The 14,628-nt window shown below is 37.2% G+C and overlaps 1 protein-coding gene across 5 annotated transcripts in view; it reads right to left on the reverse strand.

Moving 5' to 3' along the window:
* Window positions 1–14,628, reverse strand: part of LOC134529436 (nuclear receptor corepressor 2) — a 407,697-nt gene that overhangs the window by 16,726 nt on the left and 376,343 nt on the right. The gene's annotated exons all lie outside the window — the stretch shown is intronic.

Here is a 14,628-nt window from a genome sequence, read left to right on the forward strand (position 1 = left end):
TACTTTATGTATCAGTTTAGAAGTGATTCGTGCAAAATTACGGCAGTTATCACGTCCATAAAATTGTGATATATATAAATACACACACATACATATATATATCTTTTGAGTTGACAATCGTTTTGGGGCCTATGGACTATGAAACCACAAGCTATATAAAAATTTTCTGGAAGTCGTACCATGGTAACAGGTACAATAGATAGTTTTTCTTCAAAATCTACCTAAAAAAATCTTTACTTTTTTAAATAGATGTACTATCAAATCCATTATACATAGTTAATTGTAAAAATCCTAAACTTTATCTAAAACCTTTGGCTGAAACAATTTCTGATGAAACTAACTTACTACTGTAAAAACTGGCGTTTAAATGTACATAATATGAAATTCATGCTAAGCTATTTAATGCTGGATGCATTGAGTTAAAAACATTAAAAATTATATCTGTGCATGAAATATGAGAAAATGTTTAATCAAACATTTTGGAATACTATAGAACAAATAGGATGTTATGTATGTGTACATTAAGTTCTTAATTTTCCAGAAGTCTATAAATGTTACTAATAAATTTCCAGAATAAATAGGTACTTCGAAATCTACCTACGTCTGTAGGCTGTGCCGAAAGGGATTTTTTAATCTTGGGGTATTGTTACCCAGGAGACAGTCTGTGAAAAGAGAGCCTGAATGGAATGTTGTTAAATGTTGCGTATATTGTTTTTGTTTTGTCATCTTGTATTTTGTATTGTTTTGTTCTGTCTGCATGTATCTGTGTTGTTTGTATCGTGCCTACCACCCAAGGCCATAAGCTGTAGGTAGGCATGCAACAAATATTAAATTAATAAAATAAATAAATAATCTAGAAAAACTCTGTAATATCTGCTCCTCAAAGTAACGCCTTAATTTTTTCCAGTAAAACAAAGTGCTAATCAAAACAGCACAAGTCAAATACTTTTTTTCTATATGAGAGTATTTTAATCAAAACATTTTACAAACATGTAAGTTGCTAGTCGACTACCATTTTAATGAAGACACTATTCCTATTAAAATTATTTTAGAGTACTAATATATCTAAATATATTTGAAGTACATTGAAATAAATTTTGAATAATATTTAGAGATTAAACAACCTAAAATTAAATTTAAAAATTCACATACCACATTGTATACATAATAGGGCTTGGGCATAAAAATTATTTCTGTGTAGGTGCTACCAACATTTCTGAGTTACAAAATATTGTATTTACCCGCATATGGATAGTATATTTTATGCTGATTTTTAGTGTAAAAAAATTATTGTGATCCATATGCAAATTTTTGGTTAAAAAATATATATTGTATTATGTGATTGAATATGTGGGTAAATAATAAATATATATTGGTTTTTAATAAATATAACTCCACGAGTAAGTATAAATTGTTTAATGAAAGCAGCTTAGCAGTCGCGTGAAGTTCCAGGAACAGCACAGTTATTGTATATGCCGTGTCTGCCACCTGACTTGTCATGGTGCCGGCAAGTGATGCGTCTGCTGCATGAACACGTGTGCGTGAGGCCATATGGCAGTGTTGATTGTTATGCCTCTCTCTCTCTTGTTTGTAAATGTCCCACGAACTGGCCCCCACACAATTAACATGTCTATCTTGACAGATGTTCATGATGCAACTGTGATAAATCATTATTGTTTTTGAAATAGATTCCCCACGCTTTCAACTGAAATACCATGACAAAAACTCCGGCCATCCCTGGTGTTTATAAGAGCACCTTTGACATTCCTCCAGCCTCGAGGTAATTAGCATTCTAGTTTTTATAAATGAAACTGACAATGAATAGCTTGTCGCCTCTTCTCTCTTCGTGGTAAGGGGGATAGGTAATAATAATAATAATAATAATAAAAACATGCGCACGCCCACACCCCCACACAATGGCGGAAAGGGAAACAAGGATATAAAAAATAGCAGTTTTCTCCTTTGTCTTGTTAGGAAGTGCGGGAATTAGATGGGTCGTAAATATGGAGGGGCGGGAGGGGGGAGGAAGTTGCCCGCATAACATCCTCCCGAAGTAAACAGACTAAGAAGAGCCAGGGTCAATCTTATGCACAAATAAGCTGAGAAAAGGAACACTTCACTTGTATTAACCGAACTCTAAGGAAGACATATACGGAGCTGCAACCCATACGCAGGGGCGACCCTTAGAGCAAAAAGTTAAGAATTCTTTGCCCAAAATTAAGGGTGCAACCCATACAAAGGGGCGACACTTCTGTGGGTGAATACAGTAACGTTATTGATATAAGATATATATATTTCAGTTCTAATAAGAATTTAAAAAGCATAAACTTAAAATTTTCTATTATTCGAAAGATTTTTAACTTAACGTAATTCCTTACACTGTTGTTTACTAAATGCATCTCTACCATGATTTGCCACTAACACACCCTAGTGGCACAAGGTAAACTATACCTGAAAACTTATGGCTTTTCTCTCCAGAGCTGCTGTTGACATGCAGGATGGCAGAATATAAAAATTTGCTGAATACTTAAGTTACTTTAATTTTATGGTTGAATTTAAGAAAGTAATGGAGATGATCTCATGTATATTTTTTGAGATGGTTTCTGAAACACTGTACTTATTATATTGGGGGAAAAAAAAAAACAAAAAAAAAACAGTAATTCTAAAGAAAAGCCTTGATTCAGTTGGGAAAAAGACTTTTTCTTAATTTTCTGGCATGGTTTCAAATCATTCTGCAAGATGCCATTGTAATACTTCAAGAAGTTTTTCAATTTATCAAATGTTTAAGTTAGGTATAAATAAAGTGACATGATATTGGATATTGTAAAATAGGTTGGTTGGTATAGGTTAGCAACATTTAAAATACCTTGAAATCACAAGGAATTACCATGATAAAATGTAGCTAACAATCTCACAAACAAAAAAGTGTTAAAATTTTATTTCTTGTAAATTATTTCATTTGTGACTCTTGTAGCCTAGATATGGATTCGAGGGGTGGATTCGAGGAACTCTTGGAGATTTGGATTCGATCCATTACTAATTTTAAGATTATCATGTTTCTGTTTTAAGATATACCATCCATCTGGTCTTTGCCGACACCCTCCCCTGGATGTTCACCCCAGAGGAATTTGTGGTTAAACAACCCCTGCCAGAATAAGTCAGTTAATATTGTTGCCTGAGTCTTATCTTAGCATTTGTGATTATCAGCTGGAAAACTAGCTGTGTTAAGGACATCTGAAAGGATCTGTGAGTGAACAAGGCTATGTCTTATGTGGATGATAGGGGACTTATTTATTTCACAGGGAAATCTAGTCATGTTTGTAAGGCCTTAGTGCCTACTATTATAGGCCCCATGGTGTTGAAATACTATAATGCATTGTTTGTTGGCAGGCACTTGGGAGTTGATAAAACTTTCCAGAGGATAGCCTCTTATTCGGCTTGACCTGAATTGCACATTGACATAATAACGTCATGCGGTCGTGTCATGATTGTCAGATTTCAAAGCCTCCCTAATGTGCCAAGACAGGGCTGTACAGTACTGATCCACCTGTTGACCCTTGGCATGTACTCCACTTGGAAATCTTTGGCCCTCTGACTTGCTCCCGATAGGATAATAATCACCCTTTAGTAGTAATGGATATTTTTACAAAGTTCATAATTTAGTTACCGCTTAGGTACATGAAAGCCCTTTTCTATTGCGAGTACCTTAAGATATCATTTTTGTAAGATTTTTGGCACTCTGGCGATGCTGGTGACAGACAACACCTGTTATTTTCAGTCCATCTTATATAGAAATATGCATTTCGAATGGGCTATAAACCCATTTATAGTAGCACCTGTTTTCCACAAGGCAACCAGTCAGTATGAGTTAATAAAGTCCTTAAGAGAGGAGACCAGATGCTTTCGGACAGTGAACTTGAGTTTATAAATGTAGGGCTTAACACCACTACCCACTCAGCAGCTGGTTATCCACAGTCAGTCCCATTTTTAGACTGGGACCTTACCCAACCCTTGCTGAATCAGTAAGGCCTGTCGCCTTTGGACTCCTCTCTCGACTGCGACTCCCTGGACGCTGTATTGGATAATGTGTCACGTAATTTAGAAACGGCACATTAAGTCTGTCTGTGATTATTACAATGCATCCATGACAGTTTAGATTTTGAAGTTGATCTTGTCATGTGACATAATTTTTTGCTTCCCTTCTTAGCTGATAAACTTAATTTAAGGGTCATCCCACCTTACTGCAGTCCCTTTATAGTACGGAAGAATCGAGGTATGGGTTGGAAAAGTGGTCTATAGTTCTGTTTTTGGTCTTAAATGAAAGATTATTATGTCTAGTAACAGGAAATGCCGGGTGACATCGGCTATATGTTGAGCATTTTAAGATATTCAAGATGGCGGCCAATATGGTGTTATATTTTCAAAAATTGCAATACAAACTAATTATGGTAATTTTTGGTAACAAAATACATGTTTTCAAGGGTGCTGAATCAAAATGTGTGTTTAGATATCGTGTAAAATTTTATTTAATTACATATTCAATATGTATGCCGGATTTTTTTTAATTTATGCCTAATGACATGTGAATATTAGTATAAAATGTAACTCTTCCAGTTGCTGTGGCATGAACATTGTATTTTTGTGGATCATGCATGATGGAAGGAATTGGCTAATACTTTTTTATTGCACCAGGTGTAATGTAAAGTAATATAGAGAAGAAAATGGCAGAAAAATGCCTGTTTGACTGGAAATTTAATTGTGAAAACTATTGACTTATTGAAAGTGGTGATAAAAGAATTCAGACTATTATAAAAAGGAGTAAAGTATACAACGATGATCTCTACAATGTGCTAGAAGAAAAAAATAGCTGTAACAAGCGAATTGACTGTGAAGTGCCACAAGAGTTGTGTATCAACATACTGTTCAGCGACACAGCTGGAACGACATCGCAAGAGGAAGCGCCAAGAAGAAGTGTCCTTGAGATCTCCAAAAAGAACAAAAAAAAAATGAAAACACTTTATTGTCATTTAAAGACATTGCATTTTTTGCGCTGAAGAATGCAAAGTCTCGAAGGATGAAAAAAATCCATCACGTTGGAGACCAGCCTATATCTGTAAAGAGGCTAATGTGGGTGGCTTAAAAATGTCATTCAAAGATTCTATTCTTCAAGTGTGTGAAATACGAAAAGATGAATGGGCGTATAATGTACGCATACGTGTTTTGGGATCACTGAGTGACCTTCATGCTGCAGATGCAAGATATCATGTTAACTGTAGATCAAACTTTATGTCACCAAAATCTATTAAATTGGCTACTAGGACAGAAAACAGTGAAGGTGAAAATGATGTGGCATTAGATTTTGTCATCAATGAAGTGACTAGTAACAGATCAACAATGTGGACATATGTAGAACTGTATGAAATATACCAGCAAAATGGAGGGAGTGAACTCTCAAGAAAACATCTAACCAAAGCAATATCAGCGAAAGTTAGAAGTGATATTGTTGTCCTCAGTTCTCCGGGTGTTGCCAATATTATTATTTTTAAAAGTACAGCAAGACAAGTTCTAAAATTTGTGGACAGCGAAGAAGATGATATTGAAAATGCCATTTCAATGGTAAGCAAAACAATAACAGAAATACAATCACTTCCAAAGAAAAGCACAAATTACAGAAGTACCATCAATATAGACATTGCTTCAGAGCAAGTCAGTAATACTCTAATGAAGTTGCTATGTAGTATTTCTGAAAAACTGAACAATTCACTGCCTGCAGTTTTGATTGGTAATATTGTTACAAGTACAAAAAAAAACTTCCCAACTAATTTGCAAATAGCCTTAGGCATAGTCCTTCGTGACACGAAGTCTCTTATACAGCTGATGCAAAATTTTGGGATAACATGTTCTTATGATGAAGTGTTGAGGTTCAAGAAATCAGCAGCCACAGCAGTTGTAGAAGATGCCAAGAAGTCTGGACTTTTTGATGCAGTAAATGGCATGGTGCAAGTTGTTGCAGATAATTTTGATGCTGAAATTTCATCACAAAATGGTAAAAGTACCACTCACTCACTTGCAGTACTTCTAGCCCAAGAAGAATCAGCGGAATCTTAGATATAATAATAATTATACAGAGACTTTTAAGCGCATATTGAAAACTGATATGGTAAAAAAATGTAAAGTACGATGTTCCAATTTACCGATTTAATGGCCCCAAAAAAACAATCATGCCTCAGAAGGAAGCACTGACATCAGTATTACCTTTAAACCTTCTTTGTCACAAGACAATAGCAAGTGTAAGAGCTGGAGCACTTGATTTTCAGTTTATGAAAGATGTAACTACTAACCCAGAGTGTCCTGAATTCAATGGATACAACACATCTTTATGTCGGAAACAAGGTCACAAAGTTAATAATAGAACTAGACGAGTATATCTCCCCCTTATTGACATGATACCTTCCGATCCGGATACCTTCTTCACTGCTTTGAATCGATGCCAAGAGCTTGTGCATCAAACTGGTCAGAAGTTTGTTGTTTGTACATTTGACTTACAACTGTACCGTGTTGCGGTACATATAAAGTGGGCATTACCAGAGCTTTTTCAAAATGTAATTCTTCGACTTGGTGGTATGCACACTTTGATGTACTTTTGTGGCTTCAATAGGTACTTTGATGGAAGGAAGTGGGCTTGTAGAAATTTTAAGTGATGTTTTCGCTGGCGTACCAAAAATGATGTTGGGGAAATAGTTCCCACAGAATGTCCGAGCTCTTCGCCTACTAGCTGAAGAGATTTTAAGACATACAGTTATAGAGAATAATGTCACAAGCAAAAATAAGCTCTTTAATGTTCTCAGTAAACTGGCATCAAAAAGCAGAACGAGTAAACTATGGGTTGATATCCTAATCAAACCAGTGTTCATTATAATGAAGTTTGTAAGAGCTGAAAGAGAAGGAGAGTGGATGTTGCATCTTGAAGCATTAAGAGAAATGCTAACTTACTTTTTTTCTGCTTGCCATGTACACTATGCAAGGTATGCTACATATTACCTTCTGTCAATGATTGCACTACCTGCAGAAGTTCGTCAATACTTTATGGAAGGCCAGCATGTAATGAGACACAATCCAGGTGTATGGAACGGTATTTGGAGTGACATGTATATAGAGACTACTTATATGAAGTATGGGCATGGTAAAGGAGGAATCATTGGGATTTCCTTAAAGCCAGAAACTCTAAAAACCTGGGCTTTAAGTCTACATAAATCATGTCAGTTAGAAAATTCCTTGTTTGATATGGCTGAAGGTACTAAGGACGTAATTCAAGTGTCGCACAATCATTTCATAAATTTTAGCTGCTCATGCACTTTCCGGATGTGACACTGTGGCGTACTACTTTGGGATAGGTAAAGGCAAAGTTGTAATGGTACTTCGATCAGGGTTATCGCTCTCCTTGCTTGGAGATGAGAGAGCAGAAATGAATGATATTACAGATCAGGCAACAAGCTTCATATCGGCATGCTATGGTCAACGTGGATATAAAACAATGTCAGAAACCAGTGTAAAAGTTTGGGCGAGCAAAGCTAGTACAGGTTCTGTCACTGCTCCAAACCTTCGTACACTTCCCCCAACTGCTGCATCATTTCTTGAAAATGTAAAACGCGCACATTTTGAAGCTTGTATCTGGCGATCAGCAACCAAACCTGAACTTACAACCTTAGATCCAGTAGAATATGGCTGGTCAAATGATATGGCGAACAAATCACTCGTTCCTGTTGCAGTTCCAGACGGGATTGCTTACGCCCCTGAATCTATTTTGAAGCTGGTGAAATGTGGCTGTACAAAACTGACTCCTTGCAAATCTTCAAAGTGTAGTTGCTATTCTTTAAGACTTACTTGCACATTATTCTGTGCCTGCAGAGATTCGGAATGCAATAACCCGTCTTAAGTTATTGTAAGAATATACTTGCATAGTATATATGTTTTAATGGTCTTATAGTGTTAATATGTATTTGTTAATTTTTTTGTTAAGAGAATACATTTAGGTATATGACCGATGATATATCTAAGTTAATTAAATCATGTTCAATAATTCAATATCCTATTCATTAATGTAATATCTGAAGAACATAACATTTTTGTAAGAATATTATTAAGTATATCACTAATGTTTATTTTTTGAGCTTTAGAATTTATGAATCACACTTTTTCAGGTTTCTTCCCCTTTCTGACATACGCCTGAAATATGATGTACAGCCAAGTTTCAAGTATGGAGCCACTATACATGTTTGTTTTATAAAAAATAAAATTAACAACACAAATATAAATTGAGGAATTACGAAATTGTACACATTTATTTTCGCAAATATGTTGCTTATCTGCTAATGTTTTTTTTTTTACGCAGTGTATAGGCTAGTATTTCGATTCAGTGCCCCTAAAACATATATTTTGATACCAAATTTGACATACATATAATTTCATTACAATTTCTGAACATATTACAGCCTATTGGCCACCATTTTGAATATCTTAAAATGCTCAACAGATAGTGGATGTCACCCAGCATTTTCTGTTACAAGACACTTATACATATCTTTCATTTGACACCTAAAACAAAACTATAGACTCCAAATTTCACTTCATGCAAAAAATGGCCAATTTCTGCCGGACTATTAGACTTAGCAGATTTTTGGGGATGAAAACGGTCCTTCTTGAGAAGTTAAATTGAAAAGGGAAAGTTTTGAAAAGCCCATCTTCACCATCTTAAGAAATATTGCTCATAGCTGCTTTTGTTGTGTGAAGCTATTGGCTGCTGTTCGTTTGTTTGTGTTTTCACAGCCATCTGTGTATCTGCTTCCTTCCTATTCCAAGGCGGCGCACCCTGAAGAACATAAAAGAGTTCCAGTCTGCAGCTCCACCTTCTTCTGATAAATATTTCGTTTTAAAAGTACGTGCCAGGTGCATCTCTGCCCTGCTGATCTGCCTGAAGGATCCCTGGCCGACACAACGAGGCAGCCTGATTTTCTGCAATCTGCTTGTGGCTCACTGTCCAGCTGTAGTTGGAGCGATCCTAGCCGGCCCCTTGGAGTTGTCTGTTCTCGCTCCCTTCTGCTGTCAATGAGGCTGCACAATAGTCAGCAGTCCCCATAAAAGTCATCTTCTGTGATAACTTGTAGCTCTGTTTGGCTTGACATGCAGTTGCCAGCCGCCTGTCTGTATCTACGATGACTCTGTGCAATCGTCCTCTGTTGTTCTAGGCCTGCTCCCAGACCTCGTTCCTGTGACATTGCAGCATCTGCTGGATGAACGAGCCATCCACTTCGCAACTAGCAGTGCAGTCCTTGACTGATTGTGCAGTTGCTCCCTGCAAGCATGCCTCCCACTCTGCAAGGGTGCCATGCAAGTAGCCACGTCCTCTGGGCGTGAGACTCGTCTTCTATCACTGCGAGAGAAGATTCACCGCGGCTCATGGCAGCTGAGATGCTGTTTGTGACTGTGACTGTCACTGTCCTACTTCATACATATCTGAGAATCGTCATTACTACTACGCCTGGCAAAATTAAGCTGTATTTTTGTGAACTTGGTGTTACCTGCATATGAAACTTTGTATCAATTTTCAGTGCTGAAGAAGTAGCTATGTATTACACTGAATGTATCTTTGTTTTTGTGCTTTATATGTTCTTTGTGCTCTTCGGACTGGATGATCTGAACTACTCTCTAACATCAGTATTTCCTTGGGCACGAACAGATTAGGGTAGGGGAGTTAAAAAGGTGCAATGGAATCATTCTGTATTTTTGAAGACTCCTGGATGCAGTGCCAAATTCCCCTCTTTCTTTGGGCATCACTTGTTCAGTCTTTTTAATATCTTCCCCTCTGCACCAGGGTTTAAATAATGTTTGAATCCTTGATGCTTCATCATTCTGGGGAAGTTCTTGACTGAGCCATTTAGCATGTGTTCCATAATGCACACATCTGGGTTATTATGGTTTAATGTTAGTACTATTTGCAGTGTTGTCTGGTACATAGTAGCTATGCCATTTAATGTAATTTCAATTATTTTTTATTCTAAATTCCTTTTCAGTCCTCCACTGTCTAAATTTTATCCAGCTTCGTGAAGTAACATGTTTTTTGAAGTGTATTTAATAATGTTTTTTTTTGCCATAGTATGTTACAGTATGTCGAATCCACGAGAAAATTTAGTGTCATGTACGTCCCCCATCCTTTGTATGGCTAGTCATTACCACATTTCTGATTTTATGTCTTAGCTCATGTTAATTTGGTATAGCTGCACCTCTCATTCTTTTTTTTGCACAATTAGTGAATTCATTAGACCCATATTTGACTTTCTTGTACATCAGTAATCATTTTGTCTGACTGAACTTATATGTGTTTAGCGAAATTTTTTGTATTAACCTGAATCATTTTGTGGTGATCATATAGTTAAGTAATATTGTATTTTTTTTAAATGATAAGTTTTTATATTGTACTACATTAGTCTATTTTTTGTAATGCTCACTATGGACAACCTAATATGCCATTTAGGTTTTTTGGAAATATTATGTGTGTTTTCTGTAATCTTAAAGTTTTATGTAAACAGAAATAAATTGTTCTCAGTACATTAAAATGCTGTTGTGGCCCACAGACAGTTACTGCTGCCCATACCTGATAAGCTTTTTGTTGCTTTGTGTTTTGACTTTTGCATTCTTTCCTCTTTTCATAGTGTACATTAGAAGTTGCTTGGAACACTACGTTCCCAGGAGGTTTGAACTTGTTTAATCATACGTTATCATTTCAAGCATTAAGAAATGAGCGAACATATGTGTAATGCTTTTAAAAATCCTCTAAACTGCCCTTATTTCTTTCCTGAGGCATTACTTGGGGAAGAGGGTTTAGCGAAGAACAGGAACATGGATATGAATGAACAATTAAAGTCAAAACGCCTGATAACATGATCTAAAATTATTAAATTTTATATTTTGAAGGACATTGGTGATCTTGTGCAACTAACATGATTATAAATATCCAGCCAGAGCAAGCTGTGTTATGAATGACTAAGGCAGTGATGACCAGTAGGTAGGCAAAATAAGACCCAAGCTATAAATTTACTTTGGGAAAGGTGGAATACCATTTAACTAAGCTAATTATTGCTGTGGATAAATAACATGTTCCAGATGTTCTCAGTGTATATCATTGATTTCAATGACTTCTCTGATCATATTCTGTGATTTGTAGTTGGAAATGTTTACAAAGTGGTTTTGCCTGGTAAAAGAAAATAAAGTGTTAATATTCATTGTAGTACTATGCTATATAAGTTTGAAATATGCCAAATGTTCCTTTTAGACTGAGTGAGATTCTTCTGCCAGTCTGTCCAATGTACGTTTTGTCACAGAACGATGATACTTCAGGGATATCTGGAAGATTCTTGACTAGGTCTTTATCTCATACCAAACCTAGGTATCCAGTTGGCTGACAGGACTTTGAATTGTTCAGATGTGGTGTTTCTGTTTCATGTTTAATGCCCTTGATTTTTAGTGTTATAACACCTCTTAAAAGTCCTAGGAAACAGCTGAGCAACAAGTTACAAAATTGACATAAAATTCGAACATCACCAGAGGTGGCACGAAGCGGGGAACAAAACAATTTAGAAACTCCCTACACACAATCCATTTGGGAGTTAGTGGATCGGTAGATATATATAGGTACTCAAATAAAAACAACAAAATAAGTCATGTGAGCTATAGGCTTCCTGGTTTATTTATATTATTATTCTTTTATGTAGTGCATAACCTTTCTTTAAATAGATTTAACCAGAAAAGATCAAGGCAGATTAATCATTGATCAACAAATTAGCAATCATTAATGAAGAAAACATGAACACAATTTATAGTGATAGCGAGTCCGGACCGCGAATCTAGCGAAAATTTAACAAGCTTCTAGCCATAGTGAAATGTTTACAAAAATAGTTAGAATATATTGCCTTGGTTTTGAATCTTATGCAAAAAAAATTACAATATCACCATGTCCGATAAGGGTTGATTCTTCTTGAGTCACAATTACTGAAGATATAACTTTACATCGTTAACAAAAACTTCTTCCCTGTCCACTGGCACACCAAGATTTATGAAATTTTGTTGTTCAGAACTCACGACCAGGTAAAATTCGGCGGGAAGAGCAGAATAAATTTTGTTGGGGTTCACTCAATTGACTTTCAATTCCGACCATTTGTGCAGGGGTGACTCTGGGACTTCTTCAATCGGTGGGTATCTCTTGCACCCTGCTGAAGCAAGGTGATGACAGATGATTCCACTCATGTTGCGCTATCGCCAGTTAGGACGCGCGACGCGGAGATGTCACGAGAGCACAAAGAAAAGAACTTAAAAAAAAATACTAAAACGTAGCTATTCGGGTTGGCTGACTAACTAACAGAAGATAAAGAAAAGTTTAGGGAAAAATTCCCTCGGCCGAGACGATTACATCCTATAGCGCAGGAGAAGGCAGATCTGCACGCGATTTATTAGTCAAGAAGCAGTTCGACAGACGCCGATGTAGTAAGCCCAACAGCCCGCGCATTAACCCATCATGGCGGCTAGACCGTCTAAAAAAAAAGGATGCTGGGACCCGGAAGGCTGAAGGGGGTGGGAGGGGGGGGGGGATATATGGCTGAGCGCCGAAAGGAGCCGAAGACGTCCGAGGCAAGGTAAAACGAAGGTCTGTTGCTTGGTAAAAACCTCTATAGCCGTCGAGCGCCGCGCGCTCTATGGAGGCGCAGTCGAACTAGGTTTAACTTCGAGTCGCAAATCTCGCGCTAGGTTACTTGCAACCAGCATGATGCTTAAAAAAAGAGGGGGGGGGGGGGGGGGGGGGGGGGGGGGGGGAAAAGTTCGCTTTGCTGGCCAAAGAAGAGAGAGAGGGAGAGACTTAAGGACATGGCCACTAGAGTGCGCCGAAAACCAGGGAAAGAGAACTAGGATGAAAAAGGTTTGATAAGAGTGTACAAAAGTCTGACAAAAATTAAATAAGAATAAAACTGCAAAAATTTTAAAAATGAAAATTTAAACTTAAAATTTAAAATCTGTGCCAAACACACCAATAAACGGCACATATATATATTTTTTTTTTGGCAGTTCATTTGATGCAAGTTAAGAAAACAACGCATACTTTAGGGTCTTATTTTCACTGTTCTACAGTTTGGCTTTAATGATTATTCTACACATATATTTTTCTTAGTACTGTTGGAACTAGACATTTCTTGACATGCCAAAACTCTTTTTCAAGACTGGACTTTATCACAAATATTTCTGCTGTGTTCATGCCATGAGATATAATCACAAACATACGTGATTTCAACCCCAAGACAGGATTTGTGTAATTACTGGCCATGAATGTCTCAGATCCAAGTTTTACTACACAATATTTACCATTTTAACATGAATAAATTAACAGCTCTATGAACTCACTGCAATGTTCGATTGAGGGAAACCATTGGATTTTGTAAATATTAAGGAAAATAAATATCCTCAGCAAATACACTATACTGAAGACAAGATTGATTAGCATGACAATATTGCTTATTTTGTTTGTACCCTATGCATGTTTAATACTATGTAGTTAAAAGATTAAAAACAATAACCAGTTTGACAATACCTTAACTCACATGTGGCCATTTTATTCTAGGCTCTTGCTTACAAGCGATAATTTTATGACGTGGCTAGCAACAAGGCAGGCCATTCAGTCCGGTGCGCCGGCCAACGGTGGGCCCAGGAGATGCCCACCTCATGGACGCAGGTAGCGCCCGTCACTCCGTTACACGGTAATCCAATTAGCAAAGGCATCACACACACCCCTATTCCTCCCTCTCTCACTTGAAAGAGAGAGAGAGAGAGAGAGAGAGAGAGAGAGAGAGAGAGAGAGAGAGAGAGAGAGAGAGAGAGAGAGAGAGAGATAGAGAGAGAGATAGAGAGATAGAGAGAGAGAAAGAGAATTTGGTAAGTTCCCAGAGCTCCGTAGTAGTGGCATAACTAGACACCATTGTTCTCGCAGCTTCAAGCGTTAAGTCGGAAACTCTGATACGCGACACTTTGGAGATCTGCGAGACTTTTTCAGAGCAGAAATTCGCAGGTATATAAACAATGCCGACCTCAGCCAGGGTGAGTGACAGAGACTGGTGGCGACACAGGTTAGTGAGTGAGACAAGCGAGAGCAGTGAAGTGAAGAGGGTGAGTGACCCCTTGGCAAGTGATATGCAGGCGAAGGTTGGAGCATTAGGGACTGCCTTGCGGCGTGAACGAGTGTGTAGTGCGAAGCAGTGTGTTGGGACCGAGATGTGTGGTAAGAGACGAACAGTAGAGCGAGCCACTGTCGAGCCAATCTCCAGTGAGGAGAGTGAATAGTGGACTTATAAAAAGTGTGATTACTTTGTTGACAAACAAATAGTTAGAATTTAATTTATTGGAGATGCATTAACATATTTTAATGTCAAGCCGAGTAGTGCAAAAATAGAGTATTTCAGAGTTGAGTAGCCAGCATTACATTTTTTTTTGTTGGTATTATCCTTTTAAGCTCAACTAACAGAAAATAGTGGCATAAAAGTACACACAGTACATAATAGTTCATGACTTTTTAAATCACTAATAGTGCTA

Source organism: Bacillus rossius, chromosome 2, assembly GCF_032445375.1.
Source record: "Bacillus rossius redtenbacheri isolate Brsri chromosome 2, Brsri_v3, whole genome shotgun sequence".
Classification (NCBI taxonomy): domain Eukaryota; kingdom Metazoa; phylum Arthropoda; class Insecta; order Phasmatodea; family Bacillidae; genus Bacillus; species Bacillus rossius.